The sequence below is a fragment of the Ischnura elegans genome, chromosome 12, assembly GCF_921293095.1.
Source record: "Ischnura elegans chromosome 12, ioIscEleg1.1, whole genome shotgun sequence".
In the NCBI taxonomy this organism is placed as follows: Eukaryota; Metazoa; Arthropoda; class Insecta; order Odonata; family Coenagrionidae; genus Ischnura; species Ischnura elegans.
Window position 1 is genome coordinate 76,680,326 of NC_060257.1, and position 12,817 is coordinate 76,693,142.

Sequence of the window (12,817 nt, forward strand, 5' to 3'; positions counted from 1 at the left end):
ATGTTTCATAGCAATCAGTGGTAAAATTACCTGCACTTCACGCTAGCTGTAAATGTACGAGGGTCGTTCACTAAGGTTTTAGAAAATGGTAAAAAAATAAATTATATTGTTGTTCCTAGGTATCACACAATTACTTATACCACTTCTTTTTTACAGAGCGCGACACGGGTTTCAATGAATTCTCATCATCTTCAGGCGCAAATTATGATATGTTTACCTAAACAAAGTTAAGTAATTGTGTGATATCCAGGAAAAATTATAATGGAATACCACAAAGTTAATCAATAGTTAGTGAATTTTGTTCAAATTATATTGGGCAAATTTTTTTTTATGCTTTTCATTTTAGTCTCATTTCAGCTCTATAAGTTTCTGTAAGCATTTTTCCAAGCATTTTTAGCCATCCAAAAAGTTGAATTTCGGGGCATCCTAAAAATAGGTATTAGTTTAGGCGATGACCTCCCACTTAGACGTAAACTTTTGTCTGTCAAGCCATTTGTTCAGGTTTTGTGATCAGAAAAAGTCACTGGAGGCCAAATCTAGTTAATATGGTGAATTCTGTAATAATTGAAACTTTAATTCCGTAATTTTGGCTATTGCGAATGCACTGGCGTGCAACCGTGAATTGTCTTGCTGAAGGAAGAACATTTTCTCTTTCAAATAAGGATGCTTTTCTTGATATTTACCATCAACCGGTCCAATAACGCTGCATGATACTCTCCTGTTATCGTTTTTCTCTTTTTATATGTAAATGACGTAGGTAATTCCACACATATCCCAATGTATCGTTGCCATGACCAGATCGGCCCATTTCATTATCTTTGACTGCTTTGGAAGCCGTTCATCCTCAAAATGCCATTGTTTCACATGTTATTTTGCTTCTGTAGTGTAGTGATGAATTCTTATTTCATCAACAGTTATGCACCGACGTGGGAAATCATCAGGATTGCGAAGGAGAAGCGCCAAAACAGTCTGAGTCGACCACACGATCGCGTTTATTCTGCACTGTGAGCAAACACAGCAGCCATCTTGACGAGATTTTTTCATGCCAAAATTTTCCTGCAAAATTAAAGAAATTTTGCATTGCGATATGCCGGTTGCCTTACCTATGTCGCACGATTTGATTCGTCTATCACATAAAACCGACTCGTGGATTTTACCAATCATTTCGGGGGTAGACAATTCCCCAAGGCATCCAGAACGATGTTAATTTTTTTTGAATGTACGGCCTAGTTTTAATTCATTAACCAAATTGTAAATAGTTCCAAACATAAAGGCAGATGCAGCTTGAACTCTATGCAACTAAGCTTTGATTTTTTCAGCGTTAACGCTTTCAAAAACTAGTGTTTGATCACAGCATGAAACTCCCCTTCATGCATTTTTATAATCAAGTGAAAGTTTTTCACTATAATCGGTGAATACGGTAAAGATATCTTCGGCTACTACCAACAGCAGCAAGGTTACGTGCAATAAAGGATGTCTTATTTAACTTTTATGATTTCACTGCACAATATTTCTAAATTTCTTTACCTTCCTTGAGCTTAGATGGGTGATGCCCGATCTCTGAGACAGGTAATTAGATCTTCCCGATAATTCAGACGAGGAATAATATGTTGAAGTCCGTACTCTTAAGTAAAGTCCTATTTCAAACTCCTACCTCGCTGTATGAGCTTAGCTTTTTACTTTACGAAACGCATGTTCACTCATTAGACCATGATCAATACCACAGATTGAGTTTCTGTAATCGTTTCTTAAATTTACTCCATGTGTAATGGCATGCAAAAAATACAGATGAATGACATGTGAATTTTAACGAAACTTAAATGCTTTTGGCTCTACATAGAATCTAAATTTAGTGTTTTCCTTACGATAATGGGCTAGCCAAAATTTTTACCCCATATTATTTCGGTCTGGAAGTAACAAAAAAAACGTGGTTGAGTCTTAAAGTTTTCAGTAAAAGCTAGTTGAAATTGGCATAGAAGACTCTTTGACAAGGGTTCTCTGAATTCCTCCAAATATTTTCTTAATGAGATTTCCTAGATTCAAGGTAACAAAGTCTGCAAGTGATTGTCTGAAACAAAATTTTCTCCCATTATACACTCTTTTCGAGTGCTTACAGCAATCAATATAATAATTGACACCACAAGAACTATCCCTGTAATATTTCATGCAAATGAGCATTTCTGTGTTTCCCAAACTACCAATTTTAATGGGATTTGAATCCGCCTTATGGTCAATGAAACTGAAAATTCCTCTTTACTTTCACTTGTTAAATCAAAATGAATTTTATAGTACTAATGATCCATTTATCCCATTCAACGCTAAATTTCCTACATATTTTACGGTTATACAACAGCATGGATCAAATATATTTTCCTCCACCTAGACATTTTGTCTCATTGTGGTAAGAGTAAGTACTTGAGACTAGTGCATGAAGCAAAATCACGGGGGGGAGGGGGAAACACTACCTAGGTGGCGTCTTGGTTTCGTGATCACTCGTTCACTGGTTCGGTTTGCACGATCATCACGAATTAGATCACGACGCAACACGAAGGATACCCTCGTCTTCCCTCTGCATATTTTACGTCTGCAGCAGGCACACACCCATGCTATAGAAATACCCTAATTGGATCGTGGAGAAAAATAACTCAATAACTTACCGCGGAGAAAAAACTCGCCCTGTCATAACACTAAAACAACAATACGCACTCGAATGAGGAAGTTGAACTATTTATTTTCCGCGATTAAACTTTGGGGCGTACACCTGAATTACTTCAGCGTTTTTTTCTAGGAAAAAAGTTCACTTTCAACGATTTTAATTGAACAGTATGTCGACGAGCGCTTTCAGCAGCCTTGTCAAAAACAAGGCTTTTGAATTTGTACCCCTTGTTAGAGGAGGGTTATCAGCAGCTGATTGAGCTCCTTTAGCTTCACTCTCAATTTCCACAAGTCGAAAAAACTCGGCGGTGAATTACGTTCGGAGAATGGCAAGGAAAGTTCAGCGAAGTAAGAGGTACACACGAGACGCGGTGTGTCAGCCATAAAACACATCTCTTGGCAGGACAATTCTTGATCTCGTTCTGTTTGCCTTGCTGGCGATTTCCTCGAACATTCTGTGCAGAACGTGAGGTTTTTGTTATCCCCCTTTCGTCAGCGAAGAGTCACCTATGAGTCACCCGATAGAATTTCAGCAGTGTTTTCTGGTAATAGAACTTAATACTTCCTTGAGATTTTATCATTCCATTGGGAGAAATGAGAAATATATTTAAATTCCTTGGTTGAGTCAGAAATTAACCCTTTCTAACCCAGAGATTCCTCTGGGAGAAATAAAATTTCAAGATTTCTCACTTTAAAAATGTGAAAAATTTTCACTCAATCATAAAATATTGCGGCAGTTACATATTTCGCCATTAAGCTTTACCGCACAAAAGGACGCGTAGTTTAAATCTGTCCTGAATGGTGCTGAAAATGTGTGCCTAAATTTTTTGATGTTGCTTGGAAGCAACATCGGGTTGTAATGGGTTAATAGTATATCTGAATCAACCACGACAAATACTATGGACAACTACATGTGAGTAAAATTAAGGGTAAATTAATATTAGTTATTTCTCATTCAAACTTTCGTGTCGAAAATTTTAGTGCCGCGGTCATTATAATCTGGATCGCTCCAAATTAATGCATGTGATATTTAAATTGCAAAGATACAGCAATGATAAAAAATAAGTTAATTTAAAAAAATGGAGACTATATTTTATTTGCATTAGAAAATTATCATTATTACTATAAGATAATTCCGAAATTAACTGTTATTTTTTTCTCCATTCCGTATTCGTCGAGCCCTAATGCCTTTAAGATAGTGCTCTCTCTATTAGTTATTAATGTTCAAGGAATTCAATGCAGTCATTAATAATAATTTCCTTAAAAATCTCTGTTGACGGTGATTTTGTTTCTCAATGCAATACCATAAAATAATTTTGCTATACCTTCTTTTCACGACTAACGTATACCTGTAAATTATGATAAAATATTCATGGGAAATTTAAATAGATGGCAGTTAAATGTTAAGCCTAATGTATTAAAAATAAATTAGACATTAAAACCAATAATAAAATTTGATACCTTATCTTACAAAAATTTGCTGAGGGATTATGAATCTCAAAACAGAGCTTTTCGCCAAGTGTGTTAAATATGTGAGAATGCATCGCTTAGCGAAAGTGAATTTTTGCATTGTGCATTACGTTTCTGAGTTTTACCTGTAATTGGGGGATACATGAGATAATTAAATGTAATTCAACTCTTAATATCACTTTTTCTTAAATCTGAAATAGACTTACATTTATTTACAATGAATCTTCGTGTATATTGAAATTTTATCGTAAAGAGTCAGTATATGTACTGTGCATATTATGCTTAACTTAATATGTGTTGTAAATTCTGCGTTATTATTCATATTAAAATCACTAGAGTTCTTGAATTTTTTTACGCACAAAATTCCTTTAGTGTTTTTGTTTATGTAATGACTAGTTTTGGTTTTATGTTTTTTTCATTACCACATTAGGAATTTTGAATTTACCATTATTACAGGCTTATTGCCTTTCAAGCTACCTTACTTCCCTGAATGGAAATAATTTACTATATGTACAATATGCATCGGAGAAAATATATATTATTTTATTGTTGCTATTTATGCATGATATCGTCTGACGAGGGATAATTGGGTTTTCAGCAACAAGTAAATGCATTAATAAGCAGCGTCACTGCGATTTATCCTCTCCTATTCCAATGAATCCCGTGAGTTTCGTGCTGTTTGCGTCCAGGAGCAAAGTTGAAACAAACGAATGGCTAACATCGCATTCGAAGGAGTATGATCGAGAGAAGCGGGTGCCAATCGTGCATTCGCGGTGGCTTCTGGGAAAGTGGCGGTTGATCGAAGAATGTTCGTGTGGAATATTCTCGTCACGTAAAACGTGCCTTCGTGATTCACTGTTCACCTGTTACCACGGAGACGGCCTACGTGGTCTCGGAAACGGAGTGGTTGTTTGATACGCCAATCGGGTGAGTGAGACTTCAGGAGGTTAGTTATGAATGGGTAATCCTCCCTTGAGTTGTAGTCGCCACTCGACAGTACGCATCACTCACACTAGACGGGTTTTATTAGCATCTTTTTCCCGACTTACCACTCGTTTGAAAATTGCGTTATAACATTAAAATTTCAGTATGAAATAAATTATACAAATTTAAAAATCAAATAATAGCCTCTGAGTCCTGGTGCTGAGGATCAAATCGATTTATAGCATAAAGAACGCAGAGGTTTTCGAAGGAGTAGAGGAGAGAGAGAATTGCTGATCACAATACGCCATTTAAGGACACTGTGTGAAAACCATGCCATTCGGAACTGTGATCACGTGAGAAATATAATAGAGGGAAAAATTGAATAAACAAGGCAATTCAATAACGTTTGAGCAGATAAAGAAAAATACAAGGAAAATAAGACGAGGAAACTGAAGGAAAAAGTTTAGGAAAGGAGTTTATGTAGGTCTGCGGCATAACAGTAAATAATCTTCTGAAAGAAATAATTATTATTAGTTAAATTGCCAAAGCTAACGGGTACGATGATAATTTAGTCAATAAAATATTAAATAAGAAAGCAAAGACGCTGGCTATTAAATAAAATTTCCCTTTTAAACTTTAATAACGATAAGCAACTTGGTCTTGTTAGCCGTGCTCGTGAACGTTTACCCCAATGCGTGAGGAAAAAATACGATCACAAGCACGAGTGATGCGTCCTCTTATTGTTCACCGAATATATAGACGGTTGATGGTGTAGGGACGGTTATGTTACAAGGTGAGAAAGAGATTGTTTCCCTTCCTTTTTTCATTTCATTATCCCGCGTGAGCTCATTTCGGTATCTCATGCGATGGCTTCCAAGATGCAGTCATCCGTCAGTCACCCACGTACTCGCTAAGTCGGCGAGAATTCAAGTGTCGCTGAGAAGCTGACCTTTGCTGCAAGGTAGGAGTGGCTTAAATGGCATGGATATGGCTTATCGCACCCTGTCTCCCGGTATGAGATGATTTGAATCACATCGCGCCAAAGATTCGCCGGCTGTCGGAGAATCGCCGTAGACGTACGGCTACCACTCTCCGTGCTGAGCACAAGGGGTTCTTGATGGAACACTGCACACTTTTGTTGCCATATTGCCGCAAATATGTTTTGGAGATTATGTTCACCCCAATAAACAATCACTATCCCACCAAAATCCAGGCAAATTTGCCAGCGTTAGCATATGGCATCCGTGCAATATCCATGTTAATCAAATGTCTCCATTTTTCCTGGGCTAACGAGTTGGTTGTTGGTTTAAGACAGCAGTTTCGCTGACACTACTTCTTCAACAGCTGGCACTTGCCTGCTAATTCCAGCCGTCGGTCATATCAGAACATATCTAGACCCCGAGACATCACCTTAAATTTGACGAAGCTAGGATAATGGTAAAAGAATGCGGATATTATCCCAGATTTATCCAAGAATCAATTAAGACAGCCCGGACGGGCACTTTCAATAGGGACTTTAACTCCTTGGTTATTCCATTCATGTAACTGAAATTCCTACTGTAATACGCACATGACGGTTTACATATTGTATCCAAATTTAGAGCTCCTACGATGAACACATGAATCACAACTACAGTTTAACCGTATTTTACAGTCTAAATGTGGAATTCCAAGGGAAATGATCGACTATAACTCCTGAGTTATTTCTTTCACGACACTGAAATTCTCACTGTAATACACACAATGAAGCCAATCAAGGCTAGTACGTACGTAAAAGTAAAATAGTACTTTGTGTTATGTTCTTACTTGGCGGTGAAAGCCTGTACCCAGAAAATGAAAAAGAAATGAAGCACCCAGCTCTGTGTAAAAGCGTTAGAACTCTTCACCTGCACTACTCACTGAGAAAACACCGGTTCATACATGAGATTTTTTCGGAAATCAATCCGTAATTGGCGCAATTAGGTTTGTTGTCTCCCTACCTTTACAGCGGTTGCGCATTCCATGTCGTCAACTGGCGTTGGACGCGTTCCAACGGTGGTTGATTCCCTGTTAGAAAGAGGAACACATGGTTTAGTAAAACACTGAATACAGGCTCATAATGCCTCTATCATGGAGTGAGAACTTATAGACAAGTACTCACTCAGTGATTCAACGCGATGGTATATTCGGTTAGGTGAGAGAAGAGCTCATCCCGGACTTGGCCTCATGTGTAAGAACTTTAAGCATCCAGAACAGGAGGGCCGGTTACTTTCCCTGGCTCACCTCGCACTTCGAGAATTTTGATTTCGGATGTCTGAAGCCTTTATCTATTAGACTCTTTGATCATCATCCGAGTGCTCTTCCCACTAGGCTACCACACTCACCAGAAAATGCATTAAAATAATTTAAATGAAAATAGCAATTGATTTTCTCCACAGATTTTGAAGGGATTCGACGCCTTTCGGATCTACGCCGACCCGCGACAGCGAGATAAGACGCGTAGTACGCATTACAATGATTGTGGCCGAGTGAAATTGTTATTTTTTTATTACAATTGGGATTATAATTGTCAGAAACAAACTTCGGGTATGTTGAAAAAAATATTTAGCAGAATTATTTGAGACGACCACTTAAGCAACATGTTTAAATATCTTCAGAATCGCCAAATGACTTCGGGTATGTTGGAGAAAATAGTTCGCAAAAATATTTAGCAGAATTATTTGAGACGGCCGGACGGACGGATTTTGAAAGATATTTAAACAACATGTTTAAATATCTTTCAAAATCGCATCTTCGCAGCAAAATCTTTGAGATAAATAAACGAAAGCTTTGAGTGAGTTTCAACAATACGGTTGCGCAATCACACCTATTTTGATAATAATTGTTTCAGACAATTATAATTTTGACATTAAAAATGAGACAGCACATTTTCGTCCAACCTTAATTATTTAATTTCTTAAAAATACAGTGTATTAAATAAAATGTGAAAAAGGCTAAAAATACATGAAAACTGCTAAGTGTATTAAAAAATTTTTCTCGTTGTCGCAGCTTAGTAACTAAGGAGTTGCGACCCAATTTTCATATAGAAGAAAATACTTAAAATTGTGTCCTTGACCACCTCCTGAAGTATTGCAGATAACTGCTGAATCTCCCTGTACAGCTGAAATCTTTCCTTTTCAGGTAACCATTAATATTGTGATTGATATTTATCGTGCACAATTATTTGGCACAAAAATAATTTATTTAAAAAATCTTCTAAAATCTTCTTTCTTCTATTCTTATTATTTTCTTTCAGAAAAAAATATTTATTCATTTAAATAGAAATTTAAATAAAATCCACAGTGTAAATTCTACCAATGTTTCAGAACATAACACCGCTTACAAATATTAGCACACAGATGGTACTGAAATGAGAGAGTAATTGGTTACATAGAACACCCTGTATTATTACTGCTATGTGATTGAGCAAAAACTGAGAAATTTGGAGATTTTCTCTCTCGAGTGCACATTCGAGGCACTACCTTTCTCTCGTCTGAGGCACACGGCATGTTTCCTCCTCGTCGCATTTCCATACCTTTGACGGCGAAGGCAGCCGAGGATGAGGCGAGTGGGTTGGGTGGGTGGGGGCTGGCTACTTCCCTCGACGTGTGTGGTCCTCTTAAAGGGACGAAAGGGGTGAAGGAAAGACGAGACACGCGGCAGAATGGATATGTGGATGCTGCGGGTCCAGGTGGGATGGAGGTAGGGGGGTCTCAGCCACCCGCTCCCTCCCTTTGGCCCCTGGAATCCGATGATCGTTAGGGAAGAAAGACTCGCGAGGGGTGGGTGGAAGGGGCAGAATAAAACCCTTCCCCTACCCTATAATGGCCCCCTAAAAGTGTCTGAAATACCACCCCTCCTCTTTCCTCACAGTCCCATACAGGACAAAACATGTCAAGATATCTAAAAAAAAAAGATCGTCACTCATGACTTATTTCTATGCAGATTATTTCTGATGCTATTTACGAGTCAGTATTTTCTTAGGTTAACAAACTAATAACAATTTAATATTTTGCCGTCCTCGGTGGTGGCGGGGTTAAGTCCTCGCCGGCCTAGTGAAAGGTCGCTGGTTCGAATCCCGCCTGAGTTACTTGCATGGGTGTTTGGGAATGTTAAATTTTTAAAGTGTAATGAAAAAGCCAGGTAGTTTGGTGGTTAATTATTAATAATAAAATAAAGTAATTATTGTCTTTTAAATGCTATCTTATTATAAAATTCTGAAAATTTATCGGCTCATTTAAATAGAAATTTATTAAAATCTGCTTCGTAAATTATATATATATATTTTAGAATATGTATAATATCGCGTATAAATACGATAAAACAAATGATGCTACAAAGAAAGAGTAAACGATTAATTGAAATAACGAATACATACCCAGGTAAAAATATTTGGTCTGTAACTAATCTGGATCTGGTCTGAAAGGCTAAACTTTGTTCTGTAACTGGTCTGTTACAGAACTGGACTGGTCTGGATTTCAGAGAGGCAAAGGAAAATGATCTGTAACTAGTCTGGAATTCTGGTCTGTAACTGTGCTGTAATATTCGATGGTCTGCATCTAGTCTGGATCTATTCTGTAACTATGCTGAAATATTCTATGAGTTTCAACTGGTCTGGAACTATTCTGGAAAAATTCCAAGTGAGTCAACTGGTCTGGATTCTGATGTGACATGAGATCTGATATTTTATTCGGTCATTTGCAATTGCTCTTAAATTTATTTGTAACAGTGAAATTATTATAATGTATATCAGGCATTGATACTTAATGGAATTAGGAATCCTGGGCTATGGAGTGGTCAATTTTTAATGTCCATTAATTTTTTTTCAAGAAGGGTTACAATTTTATATTTGTTATTTCATAGATGAATTTCACATGGGTTCAAAGGTACCCACTGCCCACAATCATGGCTTGTGGAGAGTTGCGTTATTTGGATGGCATTAGACAGGGCTGCATCATAAATTGAGACAAATATCAGAAGTACTTCTGATATTAGTCTCAATTTACGATGCAAACTTTAAGCATTTAAGCAAGCTTGGTAAGATAGTAAAAAATGAATATGCGAGGTAAATATAAATATTACTTCTAAATGATTGCACAAGCAATGAAGGTTGAAATATTAAATAGGGTTTTAGAAAGTAGTTAGCAGTCAATATAATAATTTGCAATGGTTTATTCTAATTCCAATGTATTTACCAATATCAGGCAAAACTTTTTGCCCGCAACTTCCACTGTAATAAAAATGAACTCCTCCATGGTGGGTAGACATAGGGTAAATGAAGGGTAGTACCCTCCATGGTGTGTAGTTAACCCTCCATCAACCCATGCTCTACATTCCAGGGAGGGTAAGGCAAGGGTAGCACTACCGTGGAAGAAGGATTCTTCCATGGCACTACCTTTCCTTAGATCTCCTTCACTCACCAAACATCTACACTTACATATTACATACTAACATACCTACTTCTTTAAAAAAATTGCATTGCATTTCTGTAGGGAAGGGGTGCAGTTAATGAGCTGATTGTAAGAAAAATTTAATATCTTCCAGCTAGTAGCGCTTACACACTTTATTTGGGCTATGGAAGCATAAAATAATAAACTTAAGTATCTATTTGCCCCCTCAAATGCAAATGGTTCTCGATTCAGAACACCGAGTATAAAATGGTAATAAGGTGAACGTAATGCATCATTTCAGTAACCCATTAAAATTAAAGCATTTGTTGAAGAGGAAAATATCTGAAAAGTCCCTCAGGTACCTTCGTGAAGGTACACCTCGCACCTATAAGAAGCAGGTGCACCTGCTCCAGAGAAATTTAGTTCTGTAAAAGAATGTAGTAACTGCGGTAAATACATATTTTGCGGATTAAAAATTTGAGTTACAATTTTTTCCCATTATATAACGTACTTATAACGTATTAAAAATCGTATTTTGAAACTTGCGCCAAAACAACCGGCGGCCATCTTCTATACCACGTGACCTAACAGCCATTGGCACTGGAATGTTTACACTCATAGATACAGTAGTTTCCGACTTTGTGAATTAATCTGTGCCTTAAAACGGTATTTTACAAGTAACTGTATGTTTAAGAACATATGGATGGGGAAAATATAACGTTTTTCAAAGTGAAAACTTCCAAAAAGCAATCGAAAAAAATACTATTTCATGCCAATTGCATACTATCACAATGAAATCAACGCCGGATAAAGTTTTTATTTACCGGGTTTGCGGAAAAAGTGGCTCCTTGCAGCACGTAGAGATTTAAAGAAGATGCCTTGGTCAGCATCAACCCATCTCTGCTGCGCTGACTATTTTAATGTAAGTACATGGAACATATTTTTACAATCGATAGTAAATCAACGAACTTGAGTATCAACAATTTTTAGGACTAATGCAATTAATGAACTACTTCTTTCAACCCAATAGTTATATAAGATTATTTATTACTACGTTCTCACTGTGGTTACAATTTAGGTTGATCTTTGGCTTAACTTGTATATTAAAAATACTATTCATTCAGATCGATTAAGTTGAAATATTTCAAATTACTGTTCTCGCGTTAGAAACCACATTGTTAGCAGTTTTTCATGGCATAAAAGTATTAGTCTCACTATAAATTCATTCGTGCATGAAGGGTTTTTCTTGAAATTGAATAACCATATTAGAGAATATGTGGAACAATTTTAAGTTACTTGAAGTACTTAATACTTAGCTGGTTATTAAATGTGACAATTCTCATTTTCCAGGATTGATGGCGATGGACACTAGACGTTTTCTCTACTACAATACATGTTAACTGAGTTACTAATATTAGATAATGTTTTGAGTACATCAATAAATGTTAAATTGCCGGTATGGATTTATTTTATTGCATAGAAAATCATCCACCTCCATACGAATCCAAAATTTCCTGTTGCAGGGGATATGTTATTGATGGTTTGTCAAAAGTCATATGCTAACATGTTTTATCAACTTAGAACTTTGATGGGAGTTCACAGCTGAAATGCAGTTGCCATGTGTGATTACAATGAATATCTTACGATCGGGTTGACATTTGTTAAATTCTGAATTCCATTTGCACTCATACTGGCATAATCTGGAGATACATCAACTCTGAGCTTTTGATTGTAGTAATAATTACTTAACTTTCTTGCCCCTTGCAGCTGAAGACATCCATAGAGATGTATCATCGCTTTTCAAAATTTACAATGTATTAAATTGATTATGTAAGAATGCTATTGTAACAATTGGAGATTACTGCTATCCAGTATGCCTTTATCTCTGTCATATTTGGCTGGCTGGGAAATGCCTTCAGTATGCTTCTCAGATTTATTTGCTTAGGCTGTTCCCTTTTCCTTACTAGCTGAACTGAACCAGTCAGATCAATGAGATTGACTGATCTTTTAGTTATCCTTAGTCTCAGGTTAAGTAGTATAAACCAACTAGTCACTAGAACAGATTAGTTCCAGACCACATAGTCTCCCTGAGAACAGACCAGTTCCAGAGCAGAACAGACCTGGGTCCAGACCAGTTTACCCACCCGTTGTCCAGACCAGTTGCAGACCAAACTGGTCTGGAGCAATGTTTCAATTTCTTCCCAGTTCCAGACCAGCTACAGACCTTTAGCTCCACCCCCGTTCCAGACCTGTTCCAGCTGAGTTACAGACCAAATATTTTTACCTGGGTACTGTCTAGGGGGTCGGGAGAGCCAAAATCAACATAAAAATTTGAAGATATCTTAAACATATCATCACTC

The 12,817-nt window shown here is 37.0% G+C and overlaps 1 long non-coding RNA gene across 1 annotated transcript; it reads left to right on the top strand.

The window, feature by feature from the left end:
- The first annotated feature begins 10,133 nt into the window (after positions 1-10,133).
- Positions 10,134-11,907, top strand: LOC124169314. The gene is made up of 2 exons (XR_006867086.1): positions 10,134-11,379; positions 11,808-11,907. It is a non-coding gene; the product is annotated as an uncharacterized LOC124169314 (long non-coding RNA).
- Positions 11,908-12,817: the final 910 nt, after the last annotated feature.